This window comes from Triturus cristatus, chromosome 4_1 (assembly GCF_964204655.1).
Source record: "Triturus cristatus chromosome 4_1, aTriCri1.1, whole genome shotgun sequence".
Taxonomy (NCBI): domain Eukaryota; kingdom Metazoa; phylum Chordata; class Amphibia; order Caudata; family Salamandridae; genus Triturus; species Triturus cristatus.
Window position 1 is genome coordinate 465,629,819 of NC_140585.1, and position 20,275 is coordinate 465,650,093.

The 20,275-nt window shown below is 52.5% G+C and overlaps 1 protein-coding gene across 2 annotated transcripts in view; it reads left to right on the plus strand.

Annotated features, from left to right (window-relative positions):
• Positions 1–446: 446 nt before the first annotated feature.
• MGST1 (microsomal glutathione S-transferase 1) overlaps positions 447–20,275 on the plus strand; it is a 163,872-nt gene continuing 144,043 nt past the window's right edge. Inside the window, exon 1 of one of the 2 annotated variants that reach the window (XM_085652667.1) lies at positions 447–628. The gene's annotated coding sequence lies outside the window, so the exon portion shown is untranslated. The remainder of the gene's footprint in view (positions 629–20,275) is intronic. The other variant, XM_085652668.1, reaches the window with a different exon arrangement.

Here is a 20,275-nt window from a genome sequence, read left to right on the forward strand (position 1 = left end):
TTTGTTTGGGCTCTCAGTTAGATCGAGAATGCGATTCTCAATCTGCCACCCTGCCTCTTTCAACAGTGATTTGTAATGCTGGGCGCTCTGCCAGCCTGACCAGGCAGAAGTGATAAAGGTTGCGAGACGCTGTTATTACACAATAACGAGCGCGGTTTTGCAAACTAAATTAGAGGGAGTGAAACTCAAAAGCCCTGAAACTGAGCTTCATAGCGCCTCTTGGAGGCCTTGGAATCGCTGACCACTAACTCCATGCGTCACGCGAAGTGTCTTGGGCCAGTTCTGACTTTTCTTTCAGCCAAGTGCACCTTGCTTACTGCTTGGAGTTCAGTTTGCACAAAGTAAACAAGGGCAAGTCCTGCGAGTCAGGGGGGACGAACTGATCGAGAATGCTGGAGCGGAGAGAGTATAAGAACTTCCGCGGGGCGGAGCGGGAATAATTGTGTGCAGGAGGGAGGGAAACTACAGTAAGACAGCATTGGCGGAACTCATCAAGGTCCCGACGGGAGGGAGTACAGCTGCTTAGAGGAGGAGAGGCTTAGGCTGGGCCGGCGGTATCGACAAGGGGAGGGAGGTACGGAGGTTGTTGTCAGTCACTTATTTCACGCGAGGACTCTGAAAACACAAGGTGCGTTTTGTGCTGCCGTACGGGCTGGGGTTGTCGTTAACGCGGTAGTAGCCGAGCAGCGTTGCATTACTCCCAGCATCGCGTGCTGTCTTATTGTGTTCCTTGCTTCTAAGCACTTGCTCGGTTCCTCCGCCCCATGAACTGAGGGGGAGGAGGGATGAAGTTTCACCCGGGAAACTTCGACTGCTGCCATCTTCACATGAAAAATAGTTTATTGGTGTGTCTCTAAATATTTTTAGTCAAGGGGGAGGGAAAACGCCCAACGGTTAGGTTCCGAGCAAGCCCTTGCCCGGTGTGTGTTTTGTGTGTGATAGTTAATAATGCTCGACGCATTGTATACAGTTGATCAGAATCCTTCATATTCCCACGTCTTGCTAAATTTTACGTCAAGATCTGTTCTGTTCTCGAGGCCAGACCTAACCTAGAAATATGTTTAAACCTTACACAAATACTTTTCATTAAGATTTTAACATGCTGCCATCGTTAGTTTTAAAAAAAACAACCCTAACAAGATGTGCCTAGGAAGTGGCACTAGGCGCAATCCAGTCCCGTTCATCGGGCTGGACTTCACCCTTTGGACAACACCACATACCCTGGCACAAGCCGTGCTCTGTAGCTGTCGGGTCTTAAAACCCCTATTTTAATTTGTAGCTATGCCAACACATATGTTTTGATACGTTCCCAACTTTTGGAAAAGTGTTCTAAGTTGCCTTATGCAAAGAGGAAGTTGTTGCCCACGTGCGCGCCGTTGGTTGGCCTGTTTGGCAGGGTTTGGCGTGTCTCTATCAATGCATGTCAGTTAAGGAGGGCTTGTTCTGAGCTGGGATAAGGAGGGGTGTGTATTAGTGCAAATGAACTTAACTTGTGTGACGCCGTAGTGGGTGAAGTATGTTTATACCTGCAGACTTGAATAACAATCCCACTGTGTGAGGAGGGGGCGGGGCCTCATGCGAGAAGTACCTGTTACTGTTAGCGCTCTAGCCTTCGCGCAAAGGGGTAACGCGTAGTTTGCGCTCACGTCGACTGACGTGAGCACGCCTATATAAATAAAGGGGCGGGCGAACGAGAGGCAGATCGCGCCCAACGGTGATACTGGCTCCGTGTCTTTATTGCGTGCTGTTCGCGCTAGGCCCCACACGCCCGTGGCGCACCCCCACACACCCCCAGTACCTGCCACATGGCAGAGCACAACACTGGCGACGAGGTGGGCCCCCACCCCTCCCTGCACTGATCTCCGAGGCTACGACCAGCCCAGTAGCCCCTCCAAATAACAGCTGCAGTAACCGGAGACACACACGACCTGCCTGGAGGTCGAGAAGCCACGCCACCAGTCTACAGAGTAACAGACGCCCTGCAGGTCAGAAGGGTGCATCGCCCAGCAAGGCGGCGCGCCAGCATAATAGTGGACAAGTTTGTCGAGGGAGTCAGGGGCCATTCCACTGGTGCGCCGAGCACGTGGTTCCCGCGCCACGATGAGCGACACAGAACAGCAGGACCAAGCAAGGGCGCTACCCCATCTCCCCCGTCAGGAATCCTGCCCCCGTTCAGCGAAGTCGCCGACCCCACGACAGCTGCCCCACGATGGCAGACCTGGCTGGGCAGACTGGGGAACTATTTCATTGGTTTCAGGGAGACAGATGGGGCGGTGAAGAGGTCCCTCCTACTACACTATGCAGGGGAAGAAGTTTACCTCCTTTTCAAACACCTGCCTAACACGGGGAACTCGGATGACTATGGGGCGGCGGTGGCAGCGCTCAATGCACATTTCGACCCCCAGGTCAATCCAGACTATGAACACTTTAAACTCCGCCAAGCAAAGCAGCGCGAAGGGGAATCAGTGGATGCCTTCCACGCATGGTTAAGAGCCCTCACGGACACGCACCTCGTAGGGGACAGGGCCAAAGAGAAAATTAGGGCGCAATTAATACTAGGGATCCGGAGCAAGACGCTTCGTGTACTGATACTTCGCAAACCCAACATCCCGATGAACGATATCCTAGTCCTAGCCAGGACACATGATCTGTCGGCGGCTCGAGCAGTAGAAATGGCCCAGGCCCTGGTGAAGGGGATAGACAAACATGTGGAAGTGAAAGCAGAAAAGGCGGATGCGGTGCGAGCGCGGGAAAGACCACAGAGGCCCCGAGATCGGCGACCCCCAGCCCAAGCCCGGCTGTGTGGGTACTGTGGGTACGAAGACCACCCGCTCAAGACGAGCCCAGCCAGAGGGAAAGTGTGCACAAACTGCGGAATCGAAAACCACTTCGCGTCAGTCTGCCGGAGGAAGACGCAGAGAGGCGGGAACAAGTGGAACAAGCCGCAGAGGAAGCTGCTAAGACAGCTCTCGCACACGTCGCTGTCATCCCAACCAACACCAAGGAACAAGAAGGCTAGAGGATACAAGGAGTTGAGCACAGAGTCTGAAGATGGAGATGAAACGTATCTCGTATCATTCACCAAAGCCCTGAAAAGTACCAGGCGACCACAGCCGTGATGCGACATACTAATAGCTGGAACAGTGGTCAACGCGGTGATAGACACGGGTGCGTCCGTGACTGTGATGGGTGTACAGCAGTACCACCGTCTCAGGCCGAGACCGGAGTTCCGACAATCCAAGGCCAAGATCTACGCCTACGGGAGCGACACACCGTTACCGCTCAAAGGGAAGATGACGGTAGCCGTGCAATCAGAAAAATCTGTAATAGTCATTGACATTCATGTGATTGACCAAGAGGTAGACACCCTACTCAGCGGACATGCAGCCGAAGACTTCGGGCTGATCGCATTCCTCAGAAAAATCCAGGACAAGCAAATCGAAGACCTGCTGGAAACATTTAAGGACCTATTCTCAGGGCTAGGGAAGATTAAGAGGCCACCGATACGCCTCCACATCGACCCCGCGGTGGCACCGACAGCGCTCAGGCACAGGCGGATACCGTTCCACCTGCGGCCGCTGGTGGAGGAAGAACTCCAGAGATTGGAGGAGCAGGGAGTGATCGAGAAGGTGACCGGACCCACACCGTGGGTATCACCAGTGGTGATCGCCGAGAAACCACGTCAACCTGGAAAAATCCGTTTGTGCATAGACATGCGGCTTCCGAACAAAGCCATCAAGCGCGAGAGGCACATCACACTGACTATGGATGATATCGTGTCTGATCTAAACGGAGCCCGGTGGTTCTCCAAACTAGACTTGAACGCGGAATACCACCAGCTCACCTTGGCAAAGGAAAGCCGATACATTACTACCTTAGTACACATCTAGGACTAAGGCGATACAGACGCCTGAACTTCGGGATATCCTCGGCAGCAGAGATCTTCCAAAATACCATCAAGGATATCCTGCTCGGGCTACCTGGTGTCCTAAACATGAGTGACGACATCCTCATATACTCTAAGACGGTGGAGGAACACTACAGACACGTCCGAGCCACACTGTCATGGCTACAAGAACACGGTGTCACTCTGCATCGGGAGAAGTGCCAGCTATTTCGACAAACCATCAAATTCTTCGGCTACGTCTTCACTAAAGAGGGCATCCAAGTGGATCCCTGGAAGTCACATGCCATCAAAGCGGCCGCACCTCTGGCGTCAGTGGCAGAGGTCCGCAGCTTCCTGGGGATGGCCACTTACTGTGGGCGGTTCATCCCGAACTTGGCCACTCTAGCCGAACCCCTCAGGCACCTCACCAAAACCGAGGTAATGTGGCGATGGACAGACACAGAAGAGGAAGCGTTCAAGGTGATCAAGAAAGCCCTATTGGACCAGACCACACTGGTCTACTTTGACCCGAGCAAGAAGACTGAAGTCCTAGTAGATGCGAGTCCGGTGGGGCTAGGAGCAGTCCTAATGCAAGAACAGAGACCGGGGCAGTGGGCAGCCCTCGCATACGCCAGCAAGGCCCTTACGGACACAGAGAAACGCTACTCCCAGAGTGAGCGTGAGGCACTAGCGATTCGTTGGAGCTGCTGGCATTTCCATCTGTATGTGTGCGGACACCCATTCACGGTGGTGACAGATCACCAGCCGCTAGTGCCACTCTTCCGAGGAACGGTGCCACACCCACCCCCGCGGATAGAACGATGGGCTATCAACCTTCAACAGTATCGCCTCACAGTGGTATACAGGCCAGGAGCGAAAAACCCAGCAGACTTTCTATCCCGACACCCCGAGACCCATAGCCAGCCGATACCCATGGATGGGGAGGAGGAGGCTGAAAGGCCTCTAGACATGGTAGCTGCTCTGGCGTGCCCCCGGGCCTTAACGCTAGAAGAAATATTAGAGGCAGCCGAACAAGACCCAGTGCTAATCAAGGTCAAGGACACCATACTTGAGGGAACCTGGCAGCACTTTCTCCAAACAGCGAACTCATGGTCTAATGAGGGTAGAGACGACCCCCAACACATGTGGAGGGTGCGTCACGAGCTAAGTGTGACTAGAGGGGGACTCGTCATACGAGGCTCCAGAGTTGTTATCCCGGCCGCCCTCAGGACAAGAGCCACACAGCTGGCGCACAAAGGACACCAGGGAACAGAGAGAATGAAAGCTCGGATGAGGGAGAAAGTATGGTTCCCGAGCATGGACGACTACGTGGACGACGCAGTTCGCAGTTGCCAGTCATGCCAGCTAACCAGCGGAGCCCAACCACCAGCCCCTATCTTCACTGAGGAACACGGGAGAGGCCCGTGGGAGACAATAAGTGTGGACTTTGGGAGCCTACCTGACGGACGAGTCACGCTAGTGATCATTGACAGCTACTCGAAGTACCCACTAGCTGAGGCGTTGCCATCCACAGCCTTCGTGCACGTGGGCCCCGCCCTGAAGAAGGTGTTTGGAATGTTCGGGTGCCCCAAGGAACTGCGGAGTGACAACGGGCCCCCATTTCAAGGACATGAGTTTGGAGAACTCCTGAAGGCACACGGCATCCGCCATCGGCGTATCACCCCGCAGTGGCCACAAGCCAATGGAGAGGTAGAGAGGCTCATGCACACCATCAACAAAATACTGCGCATCGCCGTAGCCGAACAATCCGACCCGGAACAAGAACTGCAGCGGTTTCTGGGGGAGTACCGCAGCACTCCCCACTGTTCCACCCGTCAAGCCCCGTGGGCCCTGATGTTCAAAGGGGCTCGCCGGGACGGACTACCAGTCGCCCCAGGCTGGACAGCCCCGCCGTTCGCGCGGAGAGTGCGTTCCGGAGGCGCCAGGAACGCAACGACAGAGTCAGTAAGGCGCGAAGAGCGGTGCCCAGGGACGTCCATGCAGGGAATGTGGTGGTTCTAAGAGAGCGGCGACCCGGAGGAAAGTTCAAGACCCGGTACGAAAAGGGCTACTGGAGAGTAGTCGACCGGCAAGGGACCATGGTGACGGCACGCCGGGGAGGCGAGCCAGTCACCCGAAACATATCATGGTTCAAGGTGGTGAGGAGACCCGAGGTTGACCATGAAGCTGCGGATGTCGGGGAAGAGCCTGACCCAGAGGTCCGCCCAACGAGTGTGCCTAGCCCCGTCTCGCAGGACAGCCCAGGGGCAGACCCGGGTACTACCGAGCGCCCGGACAGCGGACCAGAACCAGGGGCCGCCCCAACAACCCAAGCCCCGACCCCTCGGGGAACCTCGAGGTATGGGCTAAGAGAGAACCCCAGGCCCAGCAGCCGATTGCGAGACTTTGCATGCCAAGTAAGTGGCTCCACGAATTAAAGCTGGAACTGTTGTCAAGGACTAACTTGGAGAGGGATGTTACAGTTAGCGCTCTAGCCTTTGGCTAGAGCGCAAAGGGGTAACGCGTAGTTTGCGCTCACGTCGACGGACGTGAGCGCGCCTATATAAATAAAGGGGCAGGCGAACGAGAGGCAGTTCGCGCCCAATGGTGATACTGGCTCCGTGTCTTTATTGCACGCTGTTTGCGCTAGGCCCCACACGCCCGTGGTGCGCCCCCACACACCCCCAGTACCTGCCACATGGCAGAGCACAACATTACCTACAAGGCACTTTGGATTTCCCCCTCCAAGCCCCCACCTCCAAAAACAAAAAGAAGCTTGCTGAGGCTAGTGTCGTTGTGTTGGGGTGTTTTCACACACCCTTAATGGACGTCAGCTGTTCAAAACTTTAGAAAACATGCTGGAAACCACTATTTACAGTGATTTTCAGCTCGTTTTTCCTGCCATCGTGTGCTCCTCATCGGAGACTGTGTGATGGGGCATGGGCGTCCACAGGGGGGGGCAAGGAGGGTCGCTTGCGTCCCCCCCCGAGCGCCCCTTCTTGCCCTGACTGTGGACGCACATGCTTTTATGGACGTCTTTTGTCCGTAATTCTGGGCCCTGCAAGGAGCAGAGCTGTTCCCTGCCAGAGGCCTCAACTCCCTGATGGGGCGCCAAGCACTCCTCGCAGCCACTCCCGCCCATTGTCATTCTGTCTGTGGCTGATCATCCCATACAGAATGACAATGGCCAGTTTGAGCTGCTAAAGCATACTTCCCACCAGACCCGGTGCCAGAGGGTGGGCCAGGCCCACCCAAGAAATACCCTGGCCCACCCCAGGCCATTAAGAACTGAAAAATACATTTTTCACTCTAATGTTTCACGGGGTATGAAGTCTCGTGGGCTGTACTTTGTTTATTTAAATATTAATACCATTGACATACGTTAGTTTCAGGCCTGAGGAGTGGTAAGAAATTCTGCAGGGATAGTAGCTGCTTAGATAAACAAATGAACATCACAGACATCGTGAATACTTTCACTCACGCTAAAGAGGCTGCAGGCTCCCATCACAAGGTTCCTAGGAGATGAAAACAGTGATGTAACAGAAACATATTGCAAAGGATTTTCCTTTTCCCAGAAAAGTGAGTACACATGTGTACACAATTAGAATACAGATTCACTCGGGGTTTGCTTTATTTTCTTCCCGCTTTGAGGCTCTTAAAAACTTGCAGCATTACATGAAAAATAAATTAATGGAAAAAGTTAACAAAAGTAACGTTTTATCTTGTCATTGGCTAAATGAAAGAACATTCTAGGCATTGTTACATTAATTCATACAACATTCATATGTATGTTGATGGTTTCAAATGATAGAATGATTCCTTCTGCAGGGACCTATGGGTCAGGCTTCTGGAATTATGCGATTGTGCTGATGCTGTGTTTTTCTCATATTTGTTGATTTGCCAAATAATCCATTATCTGGTAAATAATCTGCAGATTAAAAAAAATATATATTCTAGCTCAAAACCTACTAAAAAAGCAGCAACATGTGCTGGCGCACAGTGGAAGATCCTTTCCAAAGGTTGATTGGTTACCTTCCTGTTGCTTATTGCTATAGTTTGGTGTTAAACTGGTAACCAATAAGGTGCATTCTATGCCCAGACAGTGTTAACAAGTGTAAAGAAGGCAAAATAATTAAATAATACTCACAAAATGTGCAGCATCATACCACATAATTTACCTTTTCTTGCTGCATTCTTTAGTCAACCCTGACCCATAATTTAGCCTCCCCCTGCCGCATAATTCCAGTGGCCCTGCCTACGTGTAACAGGTTAGACCCTTTAATTATTCTATGGTCACCTCAGGATTTCATTCTTATGAGGCTGATGAAATGGGTGTCTCATGGTCGAATAATAGTAACTCTTGTGGCTATATGTAAGGCTCCCATAGAATAGAATGGCCAAAAGAAGAAACATCTCAGACAAAAAGACCTGTACAGACTCAATGCCAGATGGGAGAATGAGAGGCCCAATACAGTTGGATTAAAGGAGGGGTTCCAGTGGCATTATTTTAGGGTTCAGGGTGGGTATGGGTTTTGGGGTACCAGTGGGGTAATTTTAGGGTTCAGGGCAGGTGTGGGTTTTAAGGGGCCAGGGGGGTAATTTTAGGGTTCAGGGTGGGTATGAGTTTTTGGGGGGCAGGGGTAATTTTAGGGTTCCGGGTGGGTATGGGTTTTGAGGTGCCAGGGGGCTAATTTTAGGGTTCATGGTGGGTATGGGTTTTGGGGTAACAGGGGGGTAATTTTAGGGTTCAGGGTGGGTATGGGTTTTGGGGTGCAAGGGGGGGGACATTTTAGGGTTCAGAGCGGGTATGGGTTTTGGGGTGCCAGGGGGACAATTTTAGGGGTCAGGGCAGGTATGGGTTATGGGTTTTGATCAGGGAATGTATGAGTTTTAAGGGGCCAAGAGGGTAATTTTAGGGTTCATGTGTGCTGTAATTGTTGTCCAGTTTCAAATGCAGAATTCACCACTTTTTTTTCTCAGCTTGGCCTGAGCATTACCTGACCCTGATTGTCTGCCATTTTAGCCCCGCCCCTATTGATTACCATTAGCCACGCCCCTTCATTTGCCAGGTTAGCCCCCCTGGAAAAATTTCTACGGACGCCCATGGATGGGGGTGTGTCACACTGGCACGGTATGAGTTGGCAGGTATGGTGTGATGGAGGTGGATTGTAACGCTACCAGTGGTCGAAGTGGGCAGGATCGGCAGGCACGGCGTGCCCCTACTTCTTTAATTCAATAGATTCCGTTCCCCAACTTTTTTATTTTGAACATGCGTCCCAGGACAGCAGAAATAACCAACGCCTACAGATAATGCTTCACACTCATGGCCGTTCAGGGACGGGCGGGTGGGCAGAGAAGGAAAAGGACTCTGTTTTTTCCTTCTTGCCCAGAGAAGACAAGGGCAGTGTTCACCTCTGCCGCCTGCAGCTGCCCCCTTCTTTCTTTCTTCCTCTTATTCCTTCTCTTTCTGTCTATCATCTTTCCACCCTCTCTATACTCCTTTTGTTTATTTGTTCCCCTGTAAAATGGATCCAAAAAAGAAAAACACTTTTGCTGGAAATATCTTTTTCTGACATTTTTCCCTTCCAAAGTGCAGGCTCGGGAATAAAAGATTTAAAATATAAAAAATAAATTAGTAACTAAATAAAGCAAGGCAGAGTGGTGGCAAAGTGGCCAGATTGATTTTATTCATACCTAAGCACATTAGTGTCACTTTACAGAGTTGCCCAGTGAAGCACTACTTTTGTTTTCTTGTCTTTCTTTGAACAGCATTGTTTCCCTCGGGTAGGGAAGTGTACCAATCCTGGAGGTACTGCAATGCCTGATTGACGGGTGGATTGGAAAACAAAGTGTGTACCACGGCTCTGTGTTCACGGATGTGATCTTTTTAATCCATACTGCTTATATAGGGATATAAGCAATGGGCATTGAAATGAGTACCTTCTGGGCCCTGTAGTCATGTCCTTAACTTCTCATGCAAAAGCACTCACTGATTTCTGAATAATGAGTGTAAAAGCGTTACGGTAACCATGTTGTGTCTGCTTACATTTCACATGCTTTACTTAATCTTGCATTGCCTATGAGTGTTTGCTTTTTCCAGGATGTTGTTTCTTTTTTTTCTAGGCAGCATATTGCTCTTGTCTAGTGTTTAATTTGAATTGAGTTGCATCCAGGTGTTTATAGCGGGGCACAATTGGGTTCATAGTATATAACATGTTACATTCAATATTCAACAACAAAAGACAAAAAAGGTCTCATAAAGCAAAGAGTGCATTGACATTTCACAAGTTTAACTTACAATTAATATGTACCACTGTATTTCTATTTTACATAATTTATCCCTGGCGTTCACTTACCTGCTGGTTGTATGATCCAGCATACTATCCTATCCTATGTACATTGCGTTGCAAGGGGACATGAGTTCAGGCTTATCACCTGCGTATGTGGAACGTAGATGACCAGTGTTTGTGCCGTCTCCACTGTGTGTACTAGGAGTGTGTAATCTCTTTGAAATTTGGGGTTTTACCTCACATCGTTAGAAGCGGCTGAAACAGGGGAGAGGACGCCGAATGCAATTGGGGACATTTGTAAATATGTTCTATGGGGTTGCCAGATATTTTTGGCCTGGTGACAGGTGGTTGAAGTCAGTCATATGTGTCACTGGTAATATCACAGTTAATCAGATCCCACATCCATACCTTGGTTGTGGGGTGAGGGGGCGCTTCCCATTTGAGAGATACCTGGCGTTTGGCCAATAGTAACGCAATAGCAGTATACCGTCGGGCTTCCTTTGGCACTGGGAGGACATAGCCCAGTAGGGCTACTAATGGAGGTTCCATATCTGTCTCTATCATCAATGATAAAATACGGAAAACATCTTCCCAATACTGCAGTATGGGTACACAATTCCAGGCTAAATGTACGAAATCTGCATGCCCTGCAGTGCATCTAGGACAGTTGTGAGGTTTGTTGGGGTCAAGTTTACATAGAAGCTGTGGAGTGTAATATGATCAATGTAAATATTTGGAGTGTAGTCATTTATGTTGATAATTACTTGAGACTAGTTTGGTTTACTCCCAACAGAAGAACAACGTTTTGTCAGGCGAAGGGAAACCTAAGTCTCTTTCCCAGGCCGCCCTCGATCCCTGGTCAGTGAAGGGTTTCCTTCTTATTGCTGCGTGGTAAAGCCTGGATACCAAGCGAGTGCTATTGGGAGTTGTGATTACCTGTGTTAGCAGAGGAAAGTCAGGCGGTTCAAGGATAAATCTGACAATCTGTGTGATGTCGCCTCCCTATGAAATGATGTGACTGAATGCAAGCCTGTCTCATTGAATAAGTCTCTAATTATTTGTATATGACAGGTGTGAAGCATTTTTTTGGGTTAGGGCTTCCGTTGTTACAGATAACCATGGGTTGTTTGACAGTTGGGATGCGCGGGAATAGAGATGCTCGAAACCAAGATACCGTTGTAGTTTTTTCCTCGCCCAGCATGTTGTTGCAATTGTCTGAATTTGAGACATTTCCGGGTAACCCCAGTGTCAGTAGTGTTTCCAGTGGGTAGGGATCAATTTTCGAGCTCTCTGGCTTAAGAAATTGGAGTTGTGCACGAGGATGATACCAATGGTAAGAGAAGCGCACTTGACAACTAAATAGTGGAAATAAAAATCTGGGACTCAGAAACCACCACGTTCATATGGCAATGTTAAGGTGTGCCAGCCATTCCTGGGGTGTGTTCCTGCTCATATCAGCCGGAAAAGTGTGCTGCTAAGGCTATCAAAGAAGGCATTAGTGAGCACGATGGAGATGTTTAAAAACAAATATAAAAACTGGTTGAGTACCTACATCTTTATTATTGCAATTCTGCCGGCTATCGATAAAGTGAGTTTTATCCATTTTCAACCAATGTGTTTAGCTTATTTATGGCAGGGCCATAATTCAGCCTTATGATTTCAGACCTTTGACGGTGTACGTAGATATCAAGGTATCTAGTGGGTCTAAGCACCACCGGAGAGGGAAGTCTGAAGGTGTCGGAAATATAGCTTCTGTCAATGGAGATATCTCCAATTTAGACCAATTGATCTTGAGTCCAGACAGCGCTCCAAAACGGATCACCTCTCTCAACACCGGTGAGAGGTTTGAAGCAGGGTTTCTGAGGAATAGCATAATATCATCAGTGTATAGCGACGCCAGTAACTGGCCATGCCGAAACCGTAGCCGTCTAGCCAGTTGGCTTTTCCATGTAGATGCTGAACAATAGGATCCATCGCTACTATAAACAATAAATGCAACAGGGGGCATCCCTGGCGCGTTCCTCGGGACAGGCTAAACTGGTCTGTGATGGTGTCTGTTAGAAATGGGATTTCTGGTTGGCTAAGGCTTGTGCCAAAGTCAGGCAGAAACCACCACTCTAGTCAGGGCTGGGGAGTTACACGCCAAAGATAACCCCTGCTCACCCCCTTGGTAGCTTGGCACGAGCAGTCAGGCTTATCCCTGAGGCGATGTGTAAAGCGTTTGCGCGCGCACCCAGCAACAACACCCAAGGCCCACCACAAAGGAAACTCCACACAAGGTATTATATAAAAATAGCCTTTGTATTATACACAACACATTAGATAAAAACACACACTTTATAATGTGCCAACAGGCACGGGCAGAATTTACAAGGGATTATATATACAGGGGACAGGGCCACATGGACCACTGTCAGGAATTAGCACTTTGTAGAAATAGCACTTAGAACGTAGGGATACTATTTTAGAACATAGCACATACAATCACTGTAGCACTAAAAATAGAACATATAGCACACAACCAGTAACTACTGGTATCAGAACGTACCACCTACGCAACCCTAACCACCTTTAGGAATACCACGCAGGGAACTAGGACCTCACTAGCACCACCTGTACTAGGGGAAAAACAACCACCTAAGTATCACTCTACCTGTAGGGGTCTAAGCACCTAAACACAGGATGCAAAAAATACATTTAGAGGTGTAAAGCAAAGCACATGACGCATAAACACATTCAGAGGTGCAGGAAAGGAACAATAGCGCCAAACTCACATTAGCCACCACTGTGGCAGTCCCTAGGCCAACTGGCCTTGTTGGGGCTTGGACGTCCTATGTCCAGAGAATTTAGGGCACGGCTGCGCCAGCTGCGCCAGCCAAGCGCACAACCAAACGCAGAGGTCACAACCTAAACGTTGCAGCTGCCCACTAAGTGCTGGGCAGCTGGGAAAAGGAACGTGGGCACCACTGTGCCCTCTGAACACAGATCACAGTCACGTGGGGCCCCTCTGGGCTCTAAGAAAACACTTGTGGCCCCCTGAGCCTCACAGGCTCTACACAAGAAATGCCCCTGAGCCTCGCAGGCTCTGATCGATAATGCGCTCCTTCGTTGGAGCCTCACGGGGCTCGTGGTTGCCAAGGAGATGCCCCCGGACGCTGCCGCTGCCCACTGTCAGGCGGGGCAGCGGAAAAATGAGCCTTGGTTCCGGGAGCGGCCCACTGTTATCTGGGGCCGCTCTCGCGCAAAGAATGCCCCCAGAACGTTGGGAGCCTCACGGGCTCAACAAAACAATGGGCACCTTCGTTGGAGCCTCTCAGGGGCTCTAGGATCAATTATGGCCCGCGTTGGAGTGCCACTCGAGCACACTCCGAGCAATGCAACGAAAGAACTGCCCCCTCAGTGCAGCAGCCTGCACCTGCGGCGCTGCTGGGGGGGGGGGAAGAGGGGCCGAACAGGCAGAATCTTCCACCGCGTGGAGCCCCACTCACCTGGGACTCCCGCGTTGCTTCTGGTTCTCTCGGCTGCTCCCGGGTCTCAGCAGGCGGCGGACACGGAGCATACCACGCTCCGACCTCTCCGGGACACCGGGGCTCTCTCAGCTCACGAGGGCCCCGGGCAGACCTGCTAGCTTCTTTCCTTGGCGGGCCTCGGGGTGTCTGCGGGGCTCCCTACACACCGGGAGCACCGCTGGGGATAGACGCAGCCCTCGGGGTCCCTCAGCTTCCCGGCCGGAAGCCCCGCCCACGTCTCTTCAAGACTTGCCTGACTTCCTGTTGGCCGCGGCTCGGGCCGCTGCGGTGATTTCTCCTGCCGTAAGAGGGGTGGGCTCCCTCGAGATAATAACAACAATATCCCGCGGGGTGGGCACCCGCTTACAGCCTCAGCAATGTCCCTGGCAGGGTGGGCACCTGCCAGGAGACCCTAGAATCGGCAGAAAACGGGGCAAACGCCGGGTGGGCACCGGCTGGCAAAAATAAAGCGCTCCTAGCGCTATCAATGAAAAAAAAACGCTCCCAGGCTGCAGGTCAAAGAACAGCGCTTCCAGGTGCTTTGGGGAGCATACAATAAAAAGCGCAAGTCCAGCAGAGTTCTTCCCTGCATGCAGCAGGGCAGGGGGGGGGCAAGGCTGGACCCAGAGCCAGCTCACTGGGCCTCCAGGCAGGGAGGTAGTCCAGGTGGCGGTCCTCTGGTCCAGCAGCAGCAGCAGCCCCCCTCAGGTAAGATCCTGGCAGAGAACAGTTTCTGTGGGGACACAGCCCCATTTTTATACAGACAAACCCTTTGTTCTGGGTTCAGGGTGAGGGGGAAAACCAGTCGCAGCTGGTTGGGGAGCACCCTTGATGTGCTCAGCCCCTCACTCTATTCATTGGCAGGGCTAGGGTCGTCAGTCGCACCACAGGGGGCGGGGCCAGCATTGTGTTTGGAAAACCCTGTCCTATTCAGGACCCAGGTGGACTCCTCCCACCCATCTAGCTGATGATCTCCCCATTCACCACTGGGTGACTCATCCTGACACTGGGGAATCCCTAGCCCGTCACATGACACGACCAGCCAATCACGCGACAGACACACTGCACACAGAAGTGCCCACTTCTAGAAGTGGCACTTCCACACTAGGTACATACACGCCGCACACATCATCGCGCAGCATTCACTCCCACGAGTCCGCACATACCAAACTCGGGCCTGCACACCCCACGCATCAGGAACTACTAGGGACACATACATTCCCCATGCATTCCTATGGGAGGGCAGGCCTATCTCACCTCATGCACTCAGAGCACGCACGCACTTTACCCTGGGACACAGGGAAAGTGCGCAGAAACCAACCAATCACCACACCAAGTCACCAGTAAAAATCAAAAAAGTTCAGGGGTGAACCTGCCAGAAGGGCCAAGTCCAACACAACCCCCTTCCAGCCAAAACGCAGGGCAGCCCAATCACCACCGTGATGGACTTCCCTGCTTGGGGCGATAGAACACGGACGCGGGCCCGCAACTGCAGGGACACCCTCCGGTTCTACGCCACGGCGAACCCATGGAATTCTTTCTAACACCACTGTCTGGACCAACTGGGCTACCCCACTGGTACTCCCAAGTTGTCCGCGGCCAAGACCAGGCCCTAGGCCACCCAGGTGCCACTGGTCTTTGCCTAACCACAGAGTGGGGGGTAGTAACCCCTGGCACATAGCGGCCATTCTCCACTCTTCCTCTCTGAAAGACAGGACTAGACTGCCACTGGTTCTCCAGCCTAGGGTCTACACCCTCAGGCGGACCAGGAGTCTCAGGGAAGGCTCTCCTCCCCCTACCTCTTCTCCTAGGGTTCCTCCTCCTCTGGCGAGGGGTACACCTAGAACGCCATTCCAACCCAGGGTTTAACCCCTCAGGTTGTACTGGGGGCAGAGGTGGGCTCTCCCACCCTCTGCACCCCCTTCCAGAACCCTGCTCCCTACCAACTGGGGCGGTACCTCTGGAAGAAGAACTGGTCGGGACGCTGATTACAGACGTCCCACCCTTCAGGTCAGGCTGATCCTGAACCTGGCCTTCCAACCTCCGGCCTAGAACCTTTGGTGGAATAATTGCCTGGCACTCCAGGACTTCTGGGGATCTCCACTCCATCCCCCTGAGGCTATCAAATGACACGTATGTCGAGCGACTGTCTGTCTGGCGCTGATCTCCCGTCCCCTGTCCACCTGACAGTGCGCGGAGATCCCCCAGAACAGAAGTGGTGTCACCCTGGTCACTACACGGGAACCTAGCCCAACTGGGAAGTCCCTGACCCACCGGCTCTTCCACTGGGGAACTCATCCCCCAATCACTCACGCTGGACTCCTGTACCCTCCCTACCGGAGCGGTACCGCCAGACTCCAGAACCACAGGAGCCCTGGTTACAGGTGCTCTAGGTCCTCCATTCACTAAGAGATCTTCCTCAAGTGGACTAACAGGACAGCCTAGGTCCCCAACTTGGTGTTCCCTCATGAAACCATCCAAGTCCTGAGGCAGGGTTTCGGGCGTCTGGGGACCCTCGGTCACCCCCTCACTCCTGCTCCACTGAGCCAGGCAGTGAGCCCCTACACCCTCCTCGCTATCCTGGGACCTAGCTGGGCTACACTGAGCCTCCTCCACCACGCTGGGCTGGAGGATCTCTGACCCACTATTGTTGGAATCACTCACTAATGACACTAGAGAACCTCTGGCCCTTTCCCAGCGGTCTGCTTCCTCTGCAAGTTCAAATGGACAAAAAGAGTTATACCTCAACAGGTGTTGGCGCAACCCTGGAGAACAACTACTGAGCATCTGCTCCTTGATAATCATATTTAGTACTCCATCCAAATCCTGCTCCGGGTTAAACACCAACCAGTCCACCAGTGCATCATGACATTCCTCCACAGCCTCCTCCCAAGACTGGTGAGACAGCTTCTTACTGCCCCTGAACTTCAACCTACATTCCTCCTCTCGGGAACAAGGTACCACACTCGGGGGACTGGGACTCTCTGTACTGCACTTTATATCGCTGCCCCCCCTGGACTCCACCCTCACTGGGGAATCCAGAAAACTACCACTATACTCAGGGGACAAGGAAAGGGATGAGGCGCTATCTCCTACGCTGGACCCAGCAAGGGACTCCCTACCTACGGGGTCCTCACTCTCTACTGGAGTCCAGGTACTGTCATCTTCTAAATCTTCAGGGCTCCCCACGGACCCACCACCCTCCAGGTGTGAGGCCCGGGCCCTTTCTTCCTCACTGCGCTCACGTTCCCATTCATCTGCTTGCCATCCAATCATGTAGTTCCTCAATTCGTACACCGTGTCTGACTCGCTCACCCCTATGTTTCTCTCTCTACAGAACCTTTCCAACTCCTGCATACTGTAATAAACTAGATCACTGAGATCAAAAGCAGGCTCCATTCTGGCAGACGTTCTAGAGAAAAGATCACACAGGGAACCTCGGGGTCTGAGCTTAACAGGAGTACACACTTCACAAAAAGATTCAGCAAGCTCTCTAACCCAGAGAACTCACACTCACTTGCCTAGTGCCACTCACCACTCATCCACACACAACCCTCCCCTCGGACTGGTAAGGCAGTTTCTACCACCCCTGATTCCTCAACCTGACCACCACGTGACACAGGTACCAACTCTGGGCGCAGGGCGGGGGACAAATGTACAGGACACTATTACGCTGCCACCACTGGATCCCACCCTCTGGTGAATCCAGAAAACACAATGCACTAAGGGGGATGATCTACCCTCCCGAGCTAGGGACACCTAACTCACAGTGCACAAAAACACATTTCCAAGGAAATGACAATTAAAAACAATTTTAAAACAATAATCCCTATACCATGTGATTTATCTAAATGCAGAGTTTTGTAGTGCGGCCAGTTGCCGCTGCGGTACAGCGCAAACGCAAGTCCAAATCCCACCGCTGATCACCAATGTTAGAAATGGGATTTCTGGTTGGCTAAGGCTTGTGCCAAAGTCAGGCAGAAACCACCACTCTAGTCAGGGCTGGGGAGTTACACGCCAAAGATAACCCCTGCTCACCCCCTTGGTAGCTTGGCACGAGCAGTCAGGCTTATCCCTGAGGCGATGTGTAAAGCGTTTGCGCGCGCACCCAGCAACAACACCCAAGGCCCACCACAAAGGAAACTCCACACAAGGTATTATATAAAAATAGCCTTTGTATTATACACAACACATTAGATAAAAACACACACTTTATAATGTGCCAACAGGCACGGGCAGAATTTACAAGGGATTATATATACAGGGGACAGGGCCACATGGACCACTGTCAGGAATTAGCACTTTGTAGAAATAGCACTTAGAACGTAGGGATACTATTTTAGAACATAGCACATACAATCACTGTAGCACTAAAAATAGAACATATAGCACACAACCAGTAACTACTGGTATCAGAACGTACCACCTACGCAACCCTAACCACCTTTAGGAATACCACGCAGGGAACTAGGACCTCACTAGCACCACCTGTACTAGGGGAAAAACAACCACCTAAGTATCACTCTACCTGTAGGGGTCTAAGCACCTAAACACAGGATGCAAAAAATACATTTAGAGGTGTAAAGCAAAGCACATGACGCATAAACACATTCAGAGGTGCAGGAAAGGAACAATAGCGCCAAACTCACATTAGCCACCACTGTGGCAGTCCCTAGGCCAACTGGCCTTGTTGGGGCTTGGACGTCCTATGTCCAGAGAATTTAGGGCACGGCTGCGCCAGCTGCGCCAGCCAAGCGCACAACCAAACGCAGAGGTCACAACCTAAACGTTGCAGCTGCCCACTAAGTGCTGGGCAGCTGGGAAAAGGAACGTGGGCACCACTGTGCCCTCTGAACACAGATCACAGTCACGTGGGGCCCCTCTGGGCTCTAAGAAAACACTTGTGGCCCCCTGAGCCTCACAGGCTCTACACAAGAAATGCCCCTGAGCCTCGCAGGCTCTGATCGATAATGCGCTCCTTCGTTGGAGCCTCACGGGGCTCGTGGTCGCCAAGGAGATGCCCCCGGACGCTGCCGCTGCCCACTGTCAGGCGGGGCAGCGGAAAAATGAGCCTTGGTTCCGGGAGCGGCCCACTGTTATCTGGGGCCGCTCTCGCGCAAAGAATGCCCCCAGAACGTTGGGAGCCTCACGGGCTCAACAAAACAATGGGCACCTTCGTTGGAGCCTCTCAGGGGCTCTAGGATCAATTATGGCCCGCGTTGGAGTGCCACTCGAGCACACTCCGAGCAATGCAACGAAAGAACTGCCCCCTCAGTGCAGCAGCCTGCACCTGCGGCGCTGCTGGGGGGGGGGGAAGAGGGGCCGAACAGGCAGAATCTTCCACCGCGTGGAGCCCCACTCACCTGGGACTCCCGCGTTGCTTCTGGTTCTCTCGGCTGCTCCCGGGTCTCAGCAGGCGGCGGACACGGAGCATACCACGCTCCGACCTCTCCGGGACACCGGGGCTCTCTCAGCTCACGAGGGCCCCGGGCAGACCTGCTAGCTTCTTTCCTTGGCGGGCCTCGGGGTGTCTGCGGGGCTCCCTACACACCGGGAGCACCGCTGGGGATAGACGCAGCCCTCGGGGTCCCTCAGCTTCCCGGCCGGAAGCCCCGCCCACGTCTCTTCAAGACTTGCCTGACTTCCTGTTGGCCGCGGCTCGGGCCGCTGCGGTGATTTCTCCTGCCGTAAGAGGGGTGGGCTCCCTCGAGATAATAACAACAATATCCCGCGGGGTGGGCACCCGCTTACAGCCTCAGCAATGTCCCTGGCAGGGTGGGCACCTGCCAGGAGACCCTAGAATCGGCAGAAAACGGGGCAAACGCCGGGTGGGCACCGGCTGGCAAAAATAAAGCGCTCCTAGCGCTATCAATGAAAAAAAAACGCTCCCAGGCTGCAGGTCAAAGAACAGCGCTTCCAGGTGCTTTGGGGAGCATACAATAAAAAGCGCAAGTCCAGCAGAGTTCTTCCCTGCATGCAGCAGGGCAGGGGGGGGGCAAGGCTGGACCCAGAGCCAGCTCACTGGGCCTCCAGGCAGGGAGGTAGTCCAGGTGGCGGTCCTCTGGTCCAGCAGCAGCAGCAGCCCCCCTCAGGTAAGATCCTGGCAGAGAACAGTTTCTGTGGGGACACAGCCCCATTTTTATACAGACAAACCCTTTGTTCTGGGTTCAGGGTGAGGGGGAAAACCAGTCGCAGCTGGTTGAGGAGCACCCTTGATGTGCTCAGCCCCTCACTCTATTCATTGGCAGGGCTAGGGTCGTCAGTCGCACCACAGGGGGCGGGGCCAGCATTGTGTTTGGAAAACCCTGTCCTATTCAGGACCCAGGTGGACTCCTCCCACCCATCTAGCTGATGATCTCCCCATTCACCACTGGGTGACTCATCCTGACACTGGGGAATCCCTAGCCCGTCACATGACACGACCAGCCAATCACGCGACAGACACACTGCACACAGAAGTGCCCACTTCTAGAAGTGGCACTTCCACACTAGGTACATACACGCCGCACACATCATCGCGCAGCATTCACTCCCACGAGTCCGCACATACCAAACTCGGGCCTGCACACCCCACGCATCAGGAACTACTA